Genomic DNA, 18,840 nt, shown 5'->3' with positions numbered 1-18,840 from the left:
TGTACAATTGCTTCAAAACACCTGCTTGAAACATTTTATACCAGGTAGCCTTTCGAGGAGATCAGGGACCACATTCCCAATAATTTACTATCATTACATTTCTAAAAATGTCCTGTTAATTATCTTTTAAGTCCCAAGCTTCCTCCATAAGTCCACTAATTCTCCAACTTCAATGTTCTTTCACCTTGGTTCTTCTCCCAAGGCTTTCAGAGTGGGTTAAAAAATATCTATTTAGGGCTTCCTTGGTGGCGCAGTGGTTGAGAGTCCACCTGCTGAGGCAGGGGACACGGGTTTGTGCCCCGGTCTGGGAAGATCCCACATGCCGCAGAGCGGCTGGGCCCGTGAGCCATGGCCGCTGAGCCTGCGCGTCCGGAGCCTGTGCTCCACAACAGGAGAGGCCACAACTCCTGGCTACCTAAAATTCCCAACTAACTGTCAGGCCCAATGGAATACCAAAGACGTTGGGGCTTGTCCTAGATTCACACCTAAGTGTTTCAGTCTTACCTCCTACAACCCTGTCCCCAAGCATCCTACTTTATATTCCAGCAATACTGTTCAAAATTGTCCTAATGCACCATTCTGCTTCAGGTCTGGATATTTTCCCTACCTGGAATAGCTCTCCTTCCTTGTGCATTTAGAAAGCTCCTATTTATCCTTTAAAACCTAGCTGTCACCTTTTCCAGAAATCATTTCCTGTCCTCACCCAGACAGCACTAAAATCTCCCAAACTCTTGGCCCCCATGAATATGCTTTCATGCATATATTTACCACATAATAATTCATTTGCTTACACCTCCCCCTATTAGGCTGTGTATCATTCTTACTGATTTCAACCCCAGCACATTGCCTGCACCATAGCAGATATTCAATAATATTTATTAAATTAAACCAAAATTGATTCAACCTAATCCATACTGGGTAGCAAGAATTCAAGCCCAGCTTTAAAAGTAAATTAATAGGGACTCCTCTGGGGTGAGAAGCCCATGCACAGCAATGAAGACCCAATGCAGCCCCCCATCTTTGCTAAAACCAATCCCACATGCTGTGGAGCAACGAAGCCCATGTGCCACAACTACTGAGCCTGCGCTCTAGAGCCCGTGCGCCACAACTACTGAGCCCGCGTGCCACAACTACTGAAGCCCACACGCCTAGAGCCTGTGCTCTGCAACAAGAGAAGCCATCTCACCGCGTCGAGGAGTAGCCCCCTTTCGCCACAACTAGAGAAAGCCCGCACACAGCAATGAAGACCCAAAGCAGCCAAAAATAAATTTTAAAAGTAAATTAAAACTTGAAGTTGTAGAGAATACGGAATTCATCCAGCAGGACTCACTACTCACGAATGTTTGGAAAAGACATGGACAAGAACAAATACAGTACAAATTCAACTTGAGGGTAGGTATACCAAAGAGACACAAGAATGGCTTCTAGTTGAATAAAATTAAAATGTAACTATCAATATATACATTTAGTGTGATGCTTTTGCGGCCTACTGTGACTTCTTCCGGGTTTAGTCAAGTCTTTCCTGACCACATCGTCTACTATTACTTTTGGCATATTAGTCAATCTTCTAATTAACTTAAATTACCAATCAGCCTAAGAGTTCTCTGAAAAGAGATGGTCCTTGACATACATGGCATCTCTTCCTGGCACTAAGCACAGCACTTTGCTCAGAGAAAGTACATAGTGCTTACAGACGTTTACTGAGCACCTACAATGTGTCAGACATTGTTAAGTGCTGGATAAACATTCAGTGGACCAAATGCACCCTCCTCTTATCTTATTACCCCTACACTGGCACACTTTTGTCTGTTTTTCTACTCTTGAAGATACCGTTATAGCATGACAGCATACTAAAATGTAAAACCCACAGTTAGGAGTCCTGCTGAGACTGGGTTCTAGGGTTTCCACTCTGCCATTAAATTCCTTAATGGCAATTAAGCAATCTGCTTAATCTCTTAAAGTCTCAGTTTTTCCATCTAATAAGGGTTTGGACTATACTAGCTGACTTGTTTCTTCAAATATGTATACTGGTTAGTAAATAATACTGATTAATTTTATAATCCTAACTCTTCATCAAAGTTCCCAATTCCTATTCAATTTCCCCAGATGTAGGGATAATCTTATTTGTAACTGTAATTTAATTTGTAGTAAGGTGTGAATGAAGATGAGGCTAATCCAGTAGCAAGAGGTTTATTTGGATCTCAGAAGAGTATCCAGAGCAGTTAAGGGCATCACCACATGGTATCAAAAACCCCTCAGACTCATTGCCTAAGTCTCCTTGACAACCCAGCTGAAGATATAATTACAGAACACATGAGAGAAGCGCCTCAGGGTGAGGCAACAATCATTGTGTCCCTTGAATGCTCTACATAAGGTCTTTTCCCAAAATGCAAAAAAAAAAAAAAAAAGTTAATTACATTTGAAATCTATGAGTCCAGCCGTAAAGAAGCTCCTGGGTGCTGGTCCTCAAACCTGGAGAGACACATCTGCCACTAGAACACTGGCAACCATGTATCAATGTGCAGCTCAAACATTCAGTTTCTCATACACAATCAATAAATTATGGTATTACAAAACGTTATGAAGATCTAAGGGACACAAGAAGCAAAGTTCTGCTGCTACTTTATTTTAAACAAGGAATATTTGGGGCTTCCCTGGTGGCGCAGTGGTTGAGAGTCCGCCTGCCAACGCAGGGGACACGGGTTCGTGCTCCAGTCCAGGAAGACCCCACATGCCGCAGAGCGGCTGGGCCCGTGAGCCATGGCCGCTGAGCCTGCGCATCCGGAGCCTCTGCTCCGCAATGGGAGAGGCCCGCGTACCACAAAAAAAAAGAAAAAAAAGAAATATTTGAAGAGCGATGAAAGGTTGTGTCTCTCCAGGTAGTTTCCAAGGGCAGGACCTGTGTCTTATAAATCCCTTCTGCCTCACCAGGAACATGGAATGCCGTAGAAGTCTAATATTTGAATCTGACTTATAATTTTTTTTCCTATTATTCCCTCTTTGCTTTCAAAGTACTGCTTTCCTTTATTAATATCGAAATTCCTATTTCAGAAATGGTGTAAGCCAAAAGATGTGTGGGCAGTTTATTTCTACCTCACAACACACCACCATGTATTAAAACAAAATTATAAAACCTATCATTCTCGGCTAGACAAAATTATCAGTCTGAGGCAGGCCAAGCCACATTCACAGACACTTATAAAGCTCAGCATAGGCTCCACATCACAGAATAGGGAGCTGCTGGGACTTACGGGGGAGAGCCTTGGCGATAACTACTGCACACTAGCTACCTAAAATAATCACTGTCCAGCCCTCAATTCTTAAATATAAATGGACAACCAAGAACCACCAGACAAATGAGAAAAGCCAGCAGCATGAGTAAGAAAATCCTAGGACCTACTGAACCTAGAGGAAACTGGTAATTCAGGAAATGAGAGAACTCTTCTCATACAAGAACTCAGGAGGATTACCTCCTACACATCTCCTGAGACAGCTACAAAAGAGAGAACAACAAGACCTGGATGGCACAGGCTATAGGAAATAGTGGCTCCAACCCAGGATTGCAAAGAAGAAACATCCCAAGATGAAGCCTAGTCCATCACGCCCCGAGAGTCACTCAGTCCAGATGGATGGCTCCAGGAAAAAGGAGGAACCCCATAACAGACACCATGACTGGGAAGCTGGATAAATCTGAGGTTATGATAAAAGGACATCACTCTTGTGTCAACAAGAAAAAAAAGCAAGTTGGAAACTCCAGAGAAATCAAAACACAGTATATTTGGTCTTAAATTTACATTTAGTGTGTTGCTCCCTTTAAAGATTCTAGGATTTGGTAAACAAGTCTGTATTCTTTTTTAGGCCCTAGTTCTGTAGACTTTGATGATAATACCTCTCAGCCTTGGTCCTCTCAAAGTGAATATTTCTTGTCCTTTTAGCTTTGTATTCACTTGGCAGCCATCTGGATCCCTTAAATATTTTTGTTGTCTTGCTCTGGAACTTCTCTAGATTACAAACGTGCCTTTCTGGAGTTCAGTGACTGATGCTACTTCAGCATGTCAACATTCTATTCGCAGGTAAGATACTTTTACAGTTTCCAGTACTCCTTCTGTTACTATGCAGTATTTGATGATTCTGGCGATTGGTCCATGGGCCAAAGTCCTTATAGAAGTTCATAATGACTACTAGATGCCTCCCTTGGCATCTAACATTTATTTGAATGTATTTGAATTGTGGAGCCAACCCTTCTACAAATAGGGTTAGGGTTGTTTTCATCTACAAATGTTATCGTTCACATGCCCAGTTTGAAACTCTTCTGTGTGAGGCTGTTTTTCATTGTTGTTGACCCATTTATACAGTATCAGAGGACCTACAGCTGTTATTACTTTGAAGAGTGCTTAGCTAAGTAGTGTTCCCTGAGGAATCTCACTGTTTACACCTCTGGGTATACTATAAAGTGTCCATTTGTCCCTGTTTTTTGGTTCTTGAATAGGGCCGTATTCTTAATACAACTACCAATTTTTCCATCAGTGTCCCCTGGCGACTCAGGTTTTAAATAGCCTTCCGTGTGAAACTTCTTGAGAATCTAGTTCTATTTCTTGTATTTTCCTTGTCCAACTACTTAGCTCAGTGTCAAGTAATTCTAGCCAAATTATTTTAATACGTGTTTTTATTTCACACTCGCTTCTGTTTTCTTGCTGAATCTTATGTGAGTTGAACATAGACTACAATTTTTCTAATTAACAGGCTACTTTTACAAGTCACTTATTGGTCCCTCAAACAGTAATCTCTGCCAGAAGCCTTTTACTAAAATGACCATCAGCTTTTCCAAACAAACCAATTAAAAACACTTAAGAGGGTATCAAGTGGTAGGAGCAGCACAGCATAGCAGTTAAGAGCCCTGACCCTGGAGCCAAACTGCCCAGGTTGGAATCAGAGTCCTCTACTCACTAGTTGACCTTGGGCAAGTTACTTAACCACTCAGTGACCCACTTCCTCACCTGTAAAATGGGGATAATAATTAAAATAGGGTTGTTATGAAGATCAAGTGTGTTAACATTGGAAAGTACTTAGTACGGAGTCTGGCACAGTAAACGCAGCATAAATTTCATTTTTTTATTTGGTTGCGCCGGGTCTTAGTTGCGTCGTTAAATTATTTTTAAAAACTGGTCGTTCAGTTGCAGACCTTTGAAGTATAACCACAAAATAAATGTGCTTCAGAATTTAGAACATACAAATGATTCCTTAAAATTAATCACTTCTGGAAGCTATGTGCATATTTCAGTGATACCACCATTACTGAAAACATTTCTAAAACCTCTTCTGGAATAGCCTTGAAGAACCAGATTAAAAAATAAACAAAAAGCTCTTTCTTTGTGGTCATACTTCATTTCTACTGCCTAATTGGTATTATCCAGCTTTATCACTCTAATTTTATTCACGAGACTCAGCCTTTACAGAAATTGGATTTTTTTACAAATAACAAAAATTTGCTACCTTCTCAGGGGCTATAAAGACAATCTGTTCATTTTGCTTCAAGTTACAGCAGGAGGATGTGTCCACTGTGTTATATGAAACTATGTAACTGGAGATATTAGACTACAGAAAGTCAATACAGAAAACTATACTGCTACCAAAAAAGAGAAAAAGCTTTAATGACACATCTACAATCTTCTGAAGCTGAAATGAAAGTAGATAATCATATACTCTTCCCTACTACCCAAATCTTCCCTCAATACCTTGTCCCATACAGACGGAGAGTGAACCCCAGAAGTATGACAGCTTCTACATGGGGCATTACGATACTGTATGTGACCTTTAGATATCTAGCAACTGACAAATCAACTCATTTGGGTATAAAACTGCCTGTCCCAAATGCTCTATTTACAAAGAAACTATTCTTTGTGCAATGCTAAGAAAATCCATTTTATATGATATTGTCTCCTTGTTAATAGTTGTAGAATGGACTAGTAAGACTGAAAGAGTTCTTCTGGAACTCACAATAGATAATAGATACCTTTTTACCAAAATTCTTCTACTCCCAAAGGTGACACATACAGAATTTTAAACTTTTCAAAGTCAATCATAAATATGGTCTCCCCTTTGGTCCTATCAAACTTTCTTCTACCTTATGAAGTGCTCAGAAACTTACGTCAGAAGTAATTTTAAGCTTTAGTAACCAAATGTATCCCAGTATGACTTAAAATGAGAATAAAAGTAAGTTTTGGAGATGTCACAAAAGCAATCTAGGTTTTTACTGAGGTTTCTACTTAAGTGTTCCTCATCCAATTTCAATTTACTTAACTTAAAAAGCTGAAACAGAACAAAAAACAACTGCTTCATAAGATTTCTATCTGGACCCAGTCAACTTCAACCAGAGCTAACCAAAGGTTTTTGTTGTTGTTGTTCCTTCTGATCTCTGATTTTAAATAATAACTTTAATAAAGATTCAGAGGAGATATTTTAGTTCCCCTTTATTCTCTTCAACACATGACTTAATGCTGCATTTTACCCCCACCAACTTCATAACTTAGCAAAGCCATTACCCTGTTTCATAAATGGATTAAAAGCAGCACAATTTATCAGACAAAATAATTAGCCAGCAACCATGACCAAGTACCAGCGTAGGATTTCTCTCACAAATGAGTAGCAGTTCTTATCCTAGGTAGGTCTGCTCAAAAACATTTGAACACATCTCCTACTAGCTTCTGGTATATTTTTGGCAAATTTTCTACTTTGCTTTCTAGCTGAGAAGGGTATAAAAATCCCACAAAAAGAAACGAGAACTCCAAGCCGGGAGATGTAAATCCTGGACCAAGCGAAGCCACTCACCGGCTGGTAGAATCCACAGCAGAAATCACTTAAGCCCCCACCCCATGGTCTCAATTTCCCCATCCGTCAAATGGCGAGAAGAGAATCAGGCACAGCCACTAACCAGGTGATGAGGTTCAAAGGAGATAGCGAGAGTGTTCTGAAACGAGTAAAGGCGCTACAGAAATGTAACAAAATTATCAGGAGTAAAAGAACCCTCAGTTCTTGGCAAAACGTAAAGGGTTACTTCGTTGCTTACCAACAACAAAAAAGAAAGAAAGGCCAGCACAAGCAACCCGAACCCGTTTGGTGACACTCTTCTGAACTCCAAGAGGGGTGATGAGCAGTTCGGGACAGGCAGTCACGGGAATGCCACCGGAGCCCAAGGTGGGCTGCTTCCGCTCTGGCCCCTCGCTTCTCTCCCGCGGGGAGTTCTAAATCCAACCCGGCTCCGAACTACCCCCCCAGCTGAAGGGATGGGGGAGGGGCGGTGGAGGAGGATGGCTAAGCTGCCGCCACCACCTCCAACGGAGCCGCTCCTTGCGCCACCAGCGCCCGGGCCCATGGTGCCACGTCCCGGCCTTCGTCCGTGCCATCCCTCACCCCACCCGCGAACAGGGGCACATCCTAGGGAGACCGCCCGGCTCGCTCCATTCCAGGCGCCCCGGTGGGCCACACCTCGGACCAGAGCGGGAGGGGGCAGTTAGAGCGGTTGGAACAGTTACCGCCGGACTGGTCGCCCCGGAACCCGGGCCCGGCCCGGCGGGGCCTCGGACACTTCCCCCGGGCTGGCAGGCTCCCCGGGGACAGGCCTCGGCGCCGCCGGCTCGGCGCGGCACCCTCGGGAGCGGCCCCGCACCACAGGCTCACCTCCAATATGTCAAAAGCGCATATTCGCCGCCGCTCGACCGCAGTCTCCTCTCCGCTGGCCTGGCCAGGCCCGCCCAGCCGCTCAGCTCCTCTCCCCTCCGCAGCCTAGAGCTCCACTCCGCGCACCTCCGCGCCCGGCTCCTCCCTGACACGTCAGAGGCTGCCTGGGTATCCGAGGCCATACTGTGACGCACGGGGGCGGGGCTCTGAGCATGCGCGCGGGGGCGGCCTGGGCGGAGCTGTGGCGGGAATGGTGTCACGGGGGGCGGGGCCGCGCCGGACCCGGCGCGCTGACGTCAAGCTGGCGGCGGCCTTCGGCGGCGGCCTTCTGCGCCGGTGTTCTGGGCCCCACTGCGTGTCGTTTGCGACCTTCGTGGTTCCTCAAAAAGGCCCTACGTTCGGGAAGGTGGCATCACCGTGGATGACAACTGCCTCCCGGTTTTCAGCCATCAAGTCCTCCAAGTGTCTGTTTCAGTGTTCCAGTTTATAAGAAGAACCTCGGCTCAGATTTCACCTCCGAGTCCACCTCGACCACCCAATTCAGGCGTATTCTAGCCCCCTCGTCACTCCCTCTCACAAAGGCCTCTGTTGTTTCTACGGCATTCCCACTAGCTGAAATTTTATACTACTTCTTGTCTTCCTCTAGTAAAAATGTCAGTTCCATGAGAACCGGAGCCTCATTCCTTTTTTATCCCAGCAGATAGCTTGGTCCCAGGCACAAAGTGGGAGCTCACATATTTGCTGAATGAATGATTGGACTCGTTGAGGGGACAGAGGGAATATAAATATTTCCACATGTGTATTTTATATATCTAAGCGTATATTTATTCATGTAAATATGCGTATGTGTTTTCATTCCCCCTTGGGCCCCCAACTAATGGAATCCATTTTATTTATACATATTCCCGTACAGAAGACTTGGAGAAGGGGGGGCGGGGTGAACTGGCTGAGATAGAGGAGGATGGGCAACTGCTTAGGGAGTGAAAACTTGAATAGAGCTGTTTTTAAAACAATTTTCGGAACTTTTGCTGTGTAATGTATAACGTAATTCTCTGATGTCAGTGCTCTTGGGATTGGGTTTGTGAGGACACAGTGATGTGTAAGGTCTCAAGGTGAGAACAAGGTGAGCCTGGGAGGTCCAGTTATATTTTTGAGGGCATGGACATAAACAGGAGCAGTGCAAGATAGATTCTAAGAGGTGTCCAAATCAATGAAAGTCAAAGAAGTAATTAATGGGATTGTGGGAAGGATGGCACCTCGAACTAGACTCTGAAAAGATCATGATAGTAATAATGAGTAGTTCACTTTTGTTGTTCCATTTGTATGTACTGGCAATTGTGCTTGGTTTGCATAATTTAATTCTCACAATGACCCCATGAGATAGGTGCTGGTATTATTCCCAGTCTACCAAAGAGGAGACCAAGACCCAGTAAGATGAGGTTGCCCAAGGTCACTTAACTAGAAAAAAGAGGACTCAAGGTTCAAACCCACCTAGTCTGGATTATCTAACTCGAGAAACCACACTATTAACCACTACTCTACTGCCACTCAAGAAAGGGGATGGGCTTCCCTGGTGGCGCAGTGGTTGAGAGTCCCCCTGCCAATGCAGGGGACACGAGTTCGTGCCCCGGTGCGGGAAGATCCCACATGCCGCGGAGCGGCTGGGCCCGTGAGCCATGGCTGCTGAGCCTGCGCGTCTGGAGCCTGTGCTCCGCAACGGGAGAGGCCACAACAGTGAGAGGCCACTTATTAATAACGACTACTTATTGGGCTAGAGCCCTGTGCTAAGAGCTTTACATACATTTCCTCACAAGCAGCTTGGGGGGCTAAAATTATTACATGCATTTTATATACTGGAAAACTGAGGCTCAGGGAGCTGAGGTTTAAACCCAAGCAGGTCTTAGTGCAAGCCCAGTGACCTGGGACATCATGGAAGCCTGTGACCTCATCCATCAGGGCACAGCTTCAGCCAGGAAAGCAGAGCCCCAGAGGTGATGAGCAGGGAGGCCTTCCTGTGCATCTGGTGCCAAGAAGGAACAGTCCCACCCCAAGAGCAAATAAAGGCTGCAGCTCTGGTCCCTGCCAAGTCCTGGGAAACACACTGAGTCACCTAATGGCAGGCCAGGCCCTGCAGAAAATGTGGGCATCATCTTCCAGGCCACCACCCCTCCCACCCAGCCTGGACTAGAACTGGTATTTGTCAGGACTAGTGTGTTGGCCCCATCTTAATGAATGGCCTTTGCTTGGCAGGGCTCTCAGAGGTATCAAAGCCCTGTACTGATCTCCCTCCTCTGTGTCGGTTGAGTTTTCTCCAAAGTAACAGCAACCTTTGCCCCACTCCCTGCTTCCAGTTTGTCCATCCCGGAAAAATAAAGTGGAGGTAAAGACGGAAGGCAGCCTCTAAGGGGAACAGAAGTTACAATCAGCTTTGTGAAGGTAGAAAGGTGAGTGAAGGTTGCCCCACCCTCTGCCTTCATAAACCATTAGGAAGGGGTTTGCTGAGGCATGGGTCCCAATCCAAGGTGTTTCTTGGATCAAGCCAAGGTGGGCAAATGTCACAGTCCCTGAGAGCATCCTATCTTCCCTACCACAAACTCCAAGACCCGGGAAACAGAGGCCAGGTTCCAACGCTGGAAGAGGAGGGGTTGACCAGCTGCCTTAGGAGAGGTCTGGACACTAACACAGACTCCAGCCAATGAGAATGTGGACTCCAGCCACTTCACACACTCACAAAAGGTGATACGGTGCACACAGGCCTGCCGTGAAAACTCTGAGGAGATGGGGCATGTGAAGAAGCTAGTGAATCAGGGGAGCAGACACCTCAAACTCAAAGGTCTGATTCAGTCTGATCTCCGTATCTCTTTGGCCAACTGTTTTCTGCTAAGCTATAGGGGCATCAATCAAGCTGGGCAAGGGACTCCCAAAGGCCCACTAGTTACTAATGGCCTGCTGGATGCGTCCACGAGATTCCCATCACCACCTCCCTCTCTTTGTGTCTAAACCTCAAAGAGATTCTCCACTTGCCACAGCTGAAATTTCCAGAAAGGGTTTCACGTTTCTGCCAATGGTGTCATTACTCCCCTAGTCAGGAAGGCACAAAAGCCTCGTCAACTCACCCTTCATCATCCCCTTCCCCAGCTTTCACTTCACTCACGTGAAATGAAATCTGAAAGACTTTCCCTTCATAAATTCTCAAATACATTTCCAGTCTTCTGCCCCTGAATCTCCCCAGTCCAAAGTATCCCTTCCTGAACTTCTCTCCCTCAAATTTCTTGTTCCAGCCCTGCAGTGCACACCGCCATCAGAATAACCTTTCTAAAATCCCACTGTGTACAGAGCATCACGGGCAACAAAACTTGTTTTGGCGTCCTACTGCCTTTGTGATAAAATACACACTATGAAGTCTGGCCTTCAAGGGCCTCCCAAAGCAACTCCAACCCACTTCTCCTGTCTCCGTCCTGCAGTTTACCTAGCTGGGTCTAATCAGACCCTCCACTGTGTACCCCAAATGGACAATTCCCTTCCTCTCTGGGCCTTTTATTGACTTCTACTGCCCGATGCGCTACAGCTGCTCCCTAGGGCCAGCCTGCATTCTTCTCTGCCTTTTGAAGTCTCACTCATTGCTACCTCTTCCAGGAAGCCTTCCCTGATACCTAAAGCCCCAAAGTGAGTGTTCCTTCCTCTCAGGAAGAAGGAACTATGTAGAACCCTGCATAGTTCACAGGAGACTTACTGAACACAGCCTTTTGGTCATGGAGGTGTCTGACCTCCCCCAAGGAACCAAAGCTCACTGAACATAGGAATAATGTTGATTGTCCTAGTATCTGCCAGCAACAGGCACTTGGCAAACACTCATTTAACATGCTTCAGTGAAAGTCAGAGAGGGAATTCCCTGGCAGTCCAATGGTTAGGACTCGGCGCTTTCACTGCCAGAGCCTGGGTTCGATCCCTGATTGGGGAACTAAGATCCTGCAAGCCACACAGTGCAGCAGGTGAGAGAACGAATCAATGGTTTGGTGGCAATAACTCCAAATGCAAGACTGACAGCACTTTCTGGAAAATGCCCCACATTCTGAGCAAAACTACCATATAGAGAGAAGATTTTCACTGGTCTGAAAGGCTGAACTTAGGGGATGCTTGGTTACAAAGGAACTGGGATTTAGATCATGAGCAATTATGACTTTTCTCTAGCCCCAAACTTAAAACTCAGTCTATAGGGACTTCCCTGGTGGCGAAGTGGTTAAGAATCCGCCTGCCATCGCAGGGGACACGGGTTGGAGCCCTGGTCCAGGAAGATCCCACAGGCCACGGAGCAACTAAGCCTGTGCGCCACAACTACTAAGCCCATGTGCCACAACTACTGAGCTCGCATGCCACAACTACTGAAGCCCGCGCGCCTAGAGCCCACGCTCCGCAACAAGAGAAGCCACTGCAATGAGAAGCCCGCACACTGCAATGAAGAGTAGCCCCCTCTTGCCGCAACTAGAGAAAGCCTGTGCACAGCAACAAAAACCCAATGCAGGCATAAATAAATAAATAAATAAATACTAAAAAACCTCAGTCTATAGCATCCACAATCTCCAATGCAACATCTTTTGCTTTTGTAATTTACAATAACTACTAGTTGTTTTTTTTTTAATTTAAAAAAACTATACACTTGGACCTTGAGGTGAGAAGTGATTTGATAAAGCCTTTCACTCATCAGCTATGGGTTTATAGTGCTTGTTCTGTTCTAGGCCCTGGAGCTTCAACCATATAACTATAAAAAGCACACCCCACCCCCACGGAGCTCATATTCTAATGGAGAAGACAGTAAGCAAATAGACAAATTTATTTCTGTCAGGTCATGACAAGTACTATAAAGAAACACACCAGGATAAGAGGATAAGGTGTGGCAGGGGCTGCTGCCTGAGGGAAAATAGGGCTTAATGCTCAGGGGATTCTTCTCTGTAAAACTGTCAAGGCCCTTAAAATAAAGGGCAACAGAGATGTGAAATTAAGAACGTAAAAATATGTGCAGGTGCCTTAAATTTCGAAGTTTATCTTACTTTCCATCCTAGTGCCTGGCAGAGAGTGGCCACTCAGTAAGTACTGGTTGAATGAATGACTTGCTAGGTGGTCTACAGAATGCCAGAGCCTTCAACCAGATGGTAAATTTCCCCTTCCAAGATAAGGAATGATAACCAGGTCATGGCTGATTCAAAAATGCCCACTCCTGTGCACCCCTGTGTCCACAGCAGCACTACTCACACTAGCCAAGACATGGAAACCTAAATGTCCATCAGCAGATGAAAGGATAAAGAGGAAGTATATATATATCTATACATATACAATGGAATATTACTCAGCCATAAAAAGAAGGAAATAATGCCATCTGCAGCAACATGGATGGACCTAGAGGTTGTCATACTAAGTGAAGTAAGTCAGAAAGAGAAAGACAAATATCATATGATATCACTTATATGTGGAATCTAAAATATGACACAAATGAATTTATCTACGAAACAGAAACAGACTCACAGACAGAGAAGAGACTTGTGGTTGCCAAGGGGGAGGGGAGGTGGGGGAGGGAGGATTGCGTGTTTGGGATTAGCAGATGCTAGCTATTACACATAGAATGGATTAACAACAAGGTCCTACTGTATAGCACAGGGAACTGTAGTCAATATCCTGTGATAAACCATATGGTTTCAAGAAGAATATGAAAAAGAATGTGTGTGTGTATCTATACACAACTGAATCACTTTTCTGTACCGCAGAAATTAACACAACACTGTAAATCAACTATACTTCAATAAAATAAATTTTTTTTAAATGCCCACTTCTGGTGGGTCCCTAACCCTTGACCCAGCCAGCCATCAAGAGCTCAGCCTAGGGCATCCCTGTACCGAAGGGAAAAGGAACTTCCATTTGTTGCCTTTATCGCATCTTCGGTAGCTTCTTGAGCAAACAGTGCTCACCAACTACCCAAAGCAACTCAGGCTCCCAAACCTCAGCTCTTCCATAGAATTTGTCCCCTAAATTTCAAACTCCAGTTGGCTGTAAGTCAACAGAAAGGCAGGAAGTGGGTACGATGACTTTGTTATGAGGGGTTTTAGGTTCCAAATCTCCTTGCTCTTCCTTCCCTTTCTGTGGTGTCTGAAAATGCGGCCTGCTTCTGGCCCTGGCAGGATGCTTCGCCCTCTGAGGGCCTCCAGGTGTAGCTCGCTGACAAGTGGCTCTTGCAGGTGAGAAAAATGAGGACAATTTAGGTAAAGCCTGCAACAACAGGCCTTCCTGCCAGGGTCCTGCCCTGGTTACTGGTAGCAGGAAAGAAAGGGCCCTTGTCCTCATCTGGGGGGCAAACTGAGGTTGCCAGAGTCTCTTTCCCCTATCAATGGACCCGGATATCCTGCCGTGCCCCAAGGAATCTCTTGGAGCTTCCCCATTTCTTCCCCAGAAACCTACCTGAACTGTGGACTTCCTCCTGTTCTGGAGCTGTCTGCAGCCTCGTGGGCTTCCTGGCTTCAGAGCCTCCACTCCCCCAAGCTTCGGTCTTCACTGTCAGCCCTGGCCCCCACCCCAGCCCCTTCATGGTCACTACCCACACCCCAGAGTGACAGCCACATCCACAGAATAGGATGGCACAACACTGCTAATTTGGTTAACACCTGGCAACCCCAAGGGCTGCTGACATCACACCTACATAAACAGTGTAACTGTCCCCAGACAAAAGCGGTATCTGCTCATTCACCTTTGCACAGACAAGGTGGCACCAGTTTCGCCTACTCCCAAACCATCCTAATGAAATGACAGGGCTTAGAAGAAATGGAATGTTTCTTACCAACCTAAGCTGACTGTCACCAGGCAATTTCAGCCAAACTCCCATTACCAGTAAACCAATGAGTCAAAGTTACCAGGAATGAAAGATCATGAATTCAACCATCAAACAAACATAATTGAGTGCCTGGCACTGTTCTAGGCCCCAGAGATAGGGCAGGCAGCAAAACAAGCTTACAGAAAAGAAGGGAAAGAATGGAAACCGAAAACAGGTAAAGAAACGTTAGCATGTCAGACAGTTATAAGTACTGAGGAGGAAAGGAGCCAGGACTTTTCAATATTTTATACTTAGGGTGGCATTTAAGGCAGCACCTGGCGTGTGGTAGGCCCTTAACATTTGTTGAGTGAATAAAAAACTTGCAGAGAATGTTAGGTTCTGAGTTATTTTCGTTGCTCTCTTCTGCTGCTCCGTCTTTCTCCTTTTTCTTTCTTTCATCAAAGCACTTTTATCATTTAGAACTCTACTAAAAAACTCCCCTATTAAAAAATGAGCAATTGACAAAATTGAGAAACACAGGGGGCTAACAAACATATCACATTCCACCTTGCTCCAAATCAAAACCATTCAAAGTAGCACAGCAAAGAAGGGATTCTATATTTCATCCAACAAACATATGAGATTTTTAAAACATCAGACTACAAAGTGGAGACAAGAACACAGAGAAACCAGCACTCTCGTGTACGGTGCGAAGGGGATGCCCCATGTGTGAGTTTTCCTGGCAGACAGTTTAGTGGCGTGAGCCAGAAACTTACAAATATGCAGCCCTTGCGATCTAGCCTCTCCTAGGAATTTACCTGAAGAGAAGTTATCAAGGATGTGTGCAAAGATTTATCCATGAGGATGTTCATCAAAGCACTGTTTGGCAAAAAAAATTAGAAATAACCTACACGAAAAGATCAGTTAAGTGGAATTATGTGATAGCCACACAATATAATAGTAGATAGTTGGTAACAATGATGGTATGAAAGAATATTAACAATGAAACAGATGAATAAAGCAGTTAACTCAACAATATGTATAATAGGATCCCACTTTTGTAAAACAAATACATACATACGTTCTACATAGAAAATGTCTGGAAAGATAGATACCAAAATGATGTTAACAGTGGTCATCTATGGAAGGTGAGATCACAGGTAATTTTCTCTCATCTGTCCTTCCTTTTTTGTTTCTTTTCTGTATTTTTAACCAGAATTAAATATTTTTTTGTTTCTTTTCTGTATAATTTTTTAAGTTTTTTTAAAAAAAGAATGCATCCAAACTTAACAAAGCAAGATCATTTCCTCAAAATTCTTTCCAAATGATTTTCCTAAGTTTGTGGCTTTAGGCCCATTTTAAAATCCAGCCTTTCAGCCAAGTCACTCTAGCAGATACAAGAGTGACATGGCACTCAGGTGTCGGTAAGCTTCAGTAGGAGGGCTCCTAATTCTATAGCACAGATCATAAGAATTAATTCCCTTCCCTGGTGGTCCAGTGGTTAGGACTCTGCACTTTCACTGCCAGGGGCGCAGGTTCAATCCCTGGTCAGGGAACTAAGATCCCGCGAGCCACGTGGCGTGACCAAAAAAAAACCAAAGAATTAATTCCCCCTGCTATGACTCCCTAGTTAGCCCAATCTGATGTTATTCTCTCCGGTAAACATACATGTGCTGGTTCCACAGGCGTAAAGTTTCCACCCCACAATCTTTTAAATGTCATATCTTCTACACATCCATTAACTGATGACATAATGGTATTTGGGACTTTGATAGAACCATCTGGGATGTCAACTCTAGGTAATCTGGAATGTAAGGATTGCTTCTCCAGGGGTCACTTGTCTGGTGACCATTGTATAAATAAGGGGATCAATACCCTGACCATTTATAATTATAACCTAATATGGTAAAATGACAGTCCATGGGACCTCAGAGGCAATTTCACGCTAGTTTTCATCTATTCCTGTACAAAAACAACACAGGCCTTGATGCCCACTTTGAAAATTTCAACAAGGGGGTTTTGGGGGCCTCTACATGGAAAATATCTTCTGCTCAAAATTAGGAGAAAGGGCTTTACTCAGGAGAGTCCTGGCCACAGAAGCCAATTTTGATTCATAAATGCTGAAATGCAGAATAAATGCTGAAATGCAGAAATAAAACATCATCCTAGGTTTGCTGTTAATCACAGTAGAAATGTCCCTTCTATAAAAAGAAAAGAAGCATCCCTTTGGAGGGATGCAGCCCAGGCAGAAGACAAGACATTAATTAAAGTGCTGAGGGCAGGATAAGCGGGGAGCAGAGGAGCCCTTTCTTCAAGCATGTTGCTGTTTCAACAATTTTCGAAAATCTTCTGTTGACAGGATGGTTGTTAAAACCCTGATAAAAAGATATTCGAGGAAGCACAGGACTTCCCTGATGGCGCAGTGGTTAAGAATCCGCCTGCCAATGCGAGGAACACGGGTTTGAGCTCTGGTCCGGGAAGATCCCACATGCCTCGGAGCAACTAAGCCTGTGCGCCACAACTACTGAGCCTGCGCTCTAGAGCCCGCGAGCCACAACTACTGAAGCCCACGCGCCTAGAGCCCATGCTCCGCAACAAGAGAAGCCATCGCCATGAGAAGCCCGCGCATGGCAACGAAGAGTAGCCCCTGCTCACCGCAATTACAAAAAGCCCCTGCGCAGCAACGAAGACCCAAGACAGCCAAAAAAAAATTAAAAAAAAAAAAAAAAGATATAAAGCAAGAGGCCCAGACACACAGAGGAGGTGATCAAAGGGTGGCAAGATCCACCCTCCACCTCAAGCCAAAGGTGCAGGCACCACCCCTTCTCAGGGCTCCCCACCCTGGTGTGAGAGCCCAGTCCCGCCTGCTCGTCTTCCCTAACCTCCACCTTAGGAATTCAGGTGCTTGCTCCTCTCTGGAGAATCAGCTCCATCATTGGTGATTTTGCTTCCCTTCTCTGAGCCTCAGTTTCTTTATCTGTAAACTGTGCAGGTTGGACCAGATGATAACAGTTCCCGCACCCTCCTGGGGCGCTTAGACCCTGCTTCTCCTTGGCCAGTTTGCCCAATGTGATGGCAGGGTCAGCGCCGTCCTAGATGGGTGGGGGTAGGTGACCAAGAACAGTCTCATTCCTGCCAGCGTTCCTTTGCTATGCCTCAGGATCGCTGAACTTGCAGAATAAACCGCCTTCAAGTGCATCTAACATCTGGTGTATTCATTTCCTGAAGCTGCTGGAACAAATTACCACAAGCTTAGCGCTTAAAAACAACCCAAATTGATTCTCTTACGGTTCTGGAGGTCAGATTCCAAAATGAGACTTATGGGACTAAAATCAAGGTATTGGCAGGCCTGGTTCCTTCTGGAGTTTCCAGGGAGAACCAGTTCCTTGCCACTTGCAGCTTCTAGGGGCCACAGCGTTCCTGAGCTCATGACCGCATCACTCCAGTGGCTGTTTCTGTTATCACATTGCCTTCTCTGACTCCCGCCTCCCTCTTATAAGGACGTTTTTGATTACGTTGGGCCCACCCAGATAATCCAGCCCAGCAGGGGGAAGAGGAGGAAGTTTATTCTCTGGGGAAACTAAACCAGAGAAGCTCCAGACCTGGGACACTGAGCATACGGGAGAGCAAGGCTGAATCAATACAATATAAAGGGAAGCGGGGGACTTCCCTGGTGGTCCAGTGGTTAAGACTCCGTGCTCCTAATGCAGGGGGCCTGGGTGTGATCCCTGGTCAGGGACCTAAAGATCCCGCACACGAAAACAAAGATCCCACGCGAAGATCTCGCATGCCACGCTCAACTAAGACCTGGCACAGCCAAATATTATAAATAATAAATGTTTTTTAAAAAGTGGGGGGGAAGCCGGAGAGGGAGGAGGAATACTTCAAAGGCTGAATATCAAATGAGACCCCAGCCTCCTTCCCTGATGGTCTCCCAGAATGCCAACAGCCTGTACCCTCCAAGCAGGAGATCAGAGAGCTCTTCTTAACAGGATAATCCCCCCATCGCAAAATCCTTAACTTACAACCGCAAAGTCCTTTTTGCCATAAAAGGTAACATACTCACAGGTTCTGGGGATTAGGACCTGGACATCTTTGGGGGCTATTATTCTGCCCACCACATCTGATGCTCCAATTTTACCACCTTCACGATATTTGCCATTTCTGCTTTCCATCTTTGAATTTTTCTTTGAATCACTTTCTAAGAAAACGAACTTAAAAAATAATCATATTGGGGACTTCCCTGGTGGTCCAGTGGGTAAGACTCCAAGCTCCCAAGGCAGGGGGCCCGGGTTCAATCCCTGGTCGGAGAACAAGATCCCACATGCCGGAACTAAGAGTCCACGTGCCGGAACTAAGAGTCCACG

At 45.3% G+C, this 18,840-nt stretch overlaps 1 protein-coding gene across 12 annotated transcripts in view; it reads right to left on the bottom strand.

Moving 5' to 3' along the window:
* NDEL1 (nudE neurodevelopment protein 1 like 1) overlaps positions 1-18,840 on the bottom strand; it is a 56,012-nt gene that overhangs the window by 32,186 nt on the left and 4,986 nt on the right. For 11 of the 12 annotated variants that reach the window (XR_003003640.1, XR_003003638.1, XR_003003641.1 and 8 more), the window contains exon 1: positions 7,678-7,858. The exons of the other annotated variant lie outside the window; for it this stretch is intronic. The gene's annotated coding sequence lies outside the window, so the exon portion shown is untranslated. Of the gene's footprint in view, positions 1-7,677; positions 7,859-18,840 lie in introns of those variants that run through there. 12 annotated transcript variants of the gene reach the window in all.

The sequence above is a fragment of the Neophocaena asiaeorientalis genome, unplaced genomic scaffold, assembly GCF_003031525.2.
Source record: "Neophocaena asiaeorientalis asiaeorientalis breed wild unplaced genomic scaffold, Neophocaena_asiaeorientalis_V1.1 scaffold543, whole genome shotgun sequence".
Classification (NCBI taxonomy): domain Eukaryota; kingdom Metazoa; phylum Chordata; class Mammalia; order Artiodactyla; family Phocoenidae; genus Neophocaena; species Neophocaena asiaeorientalis.
This window is presented reverse-complemented; position numbering and strand designations above follow the sequence as displayed.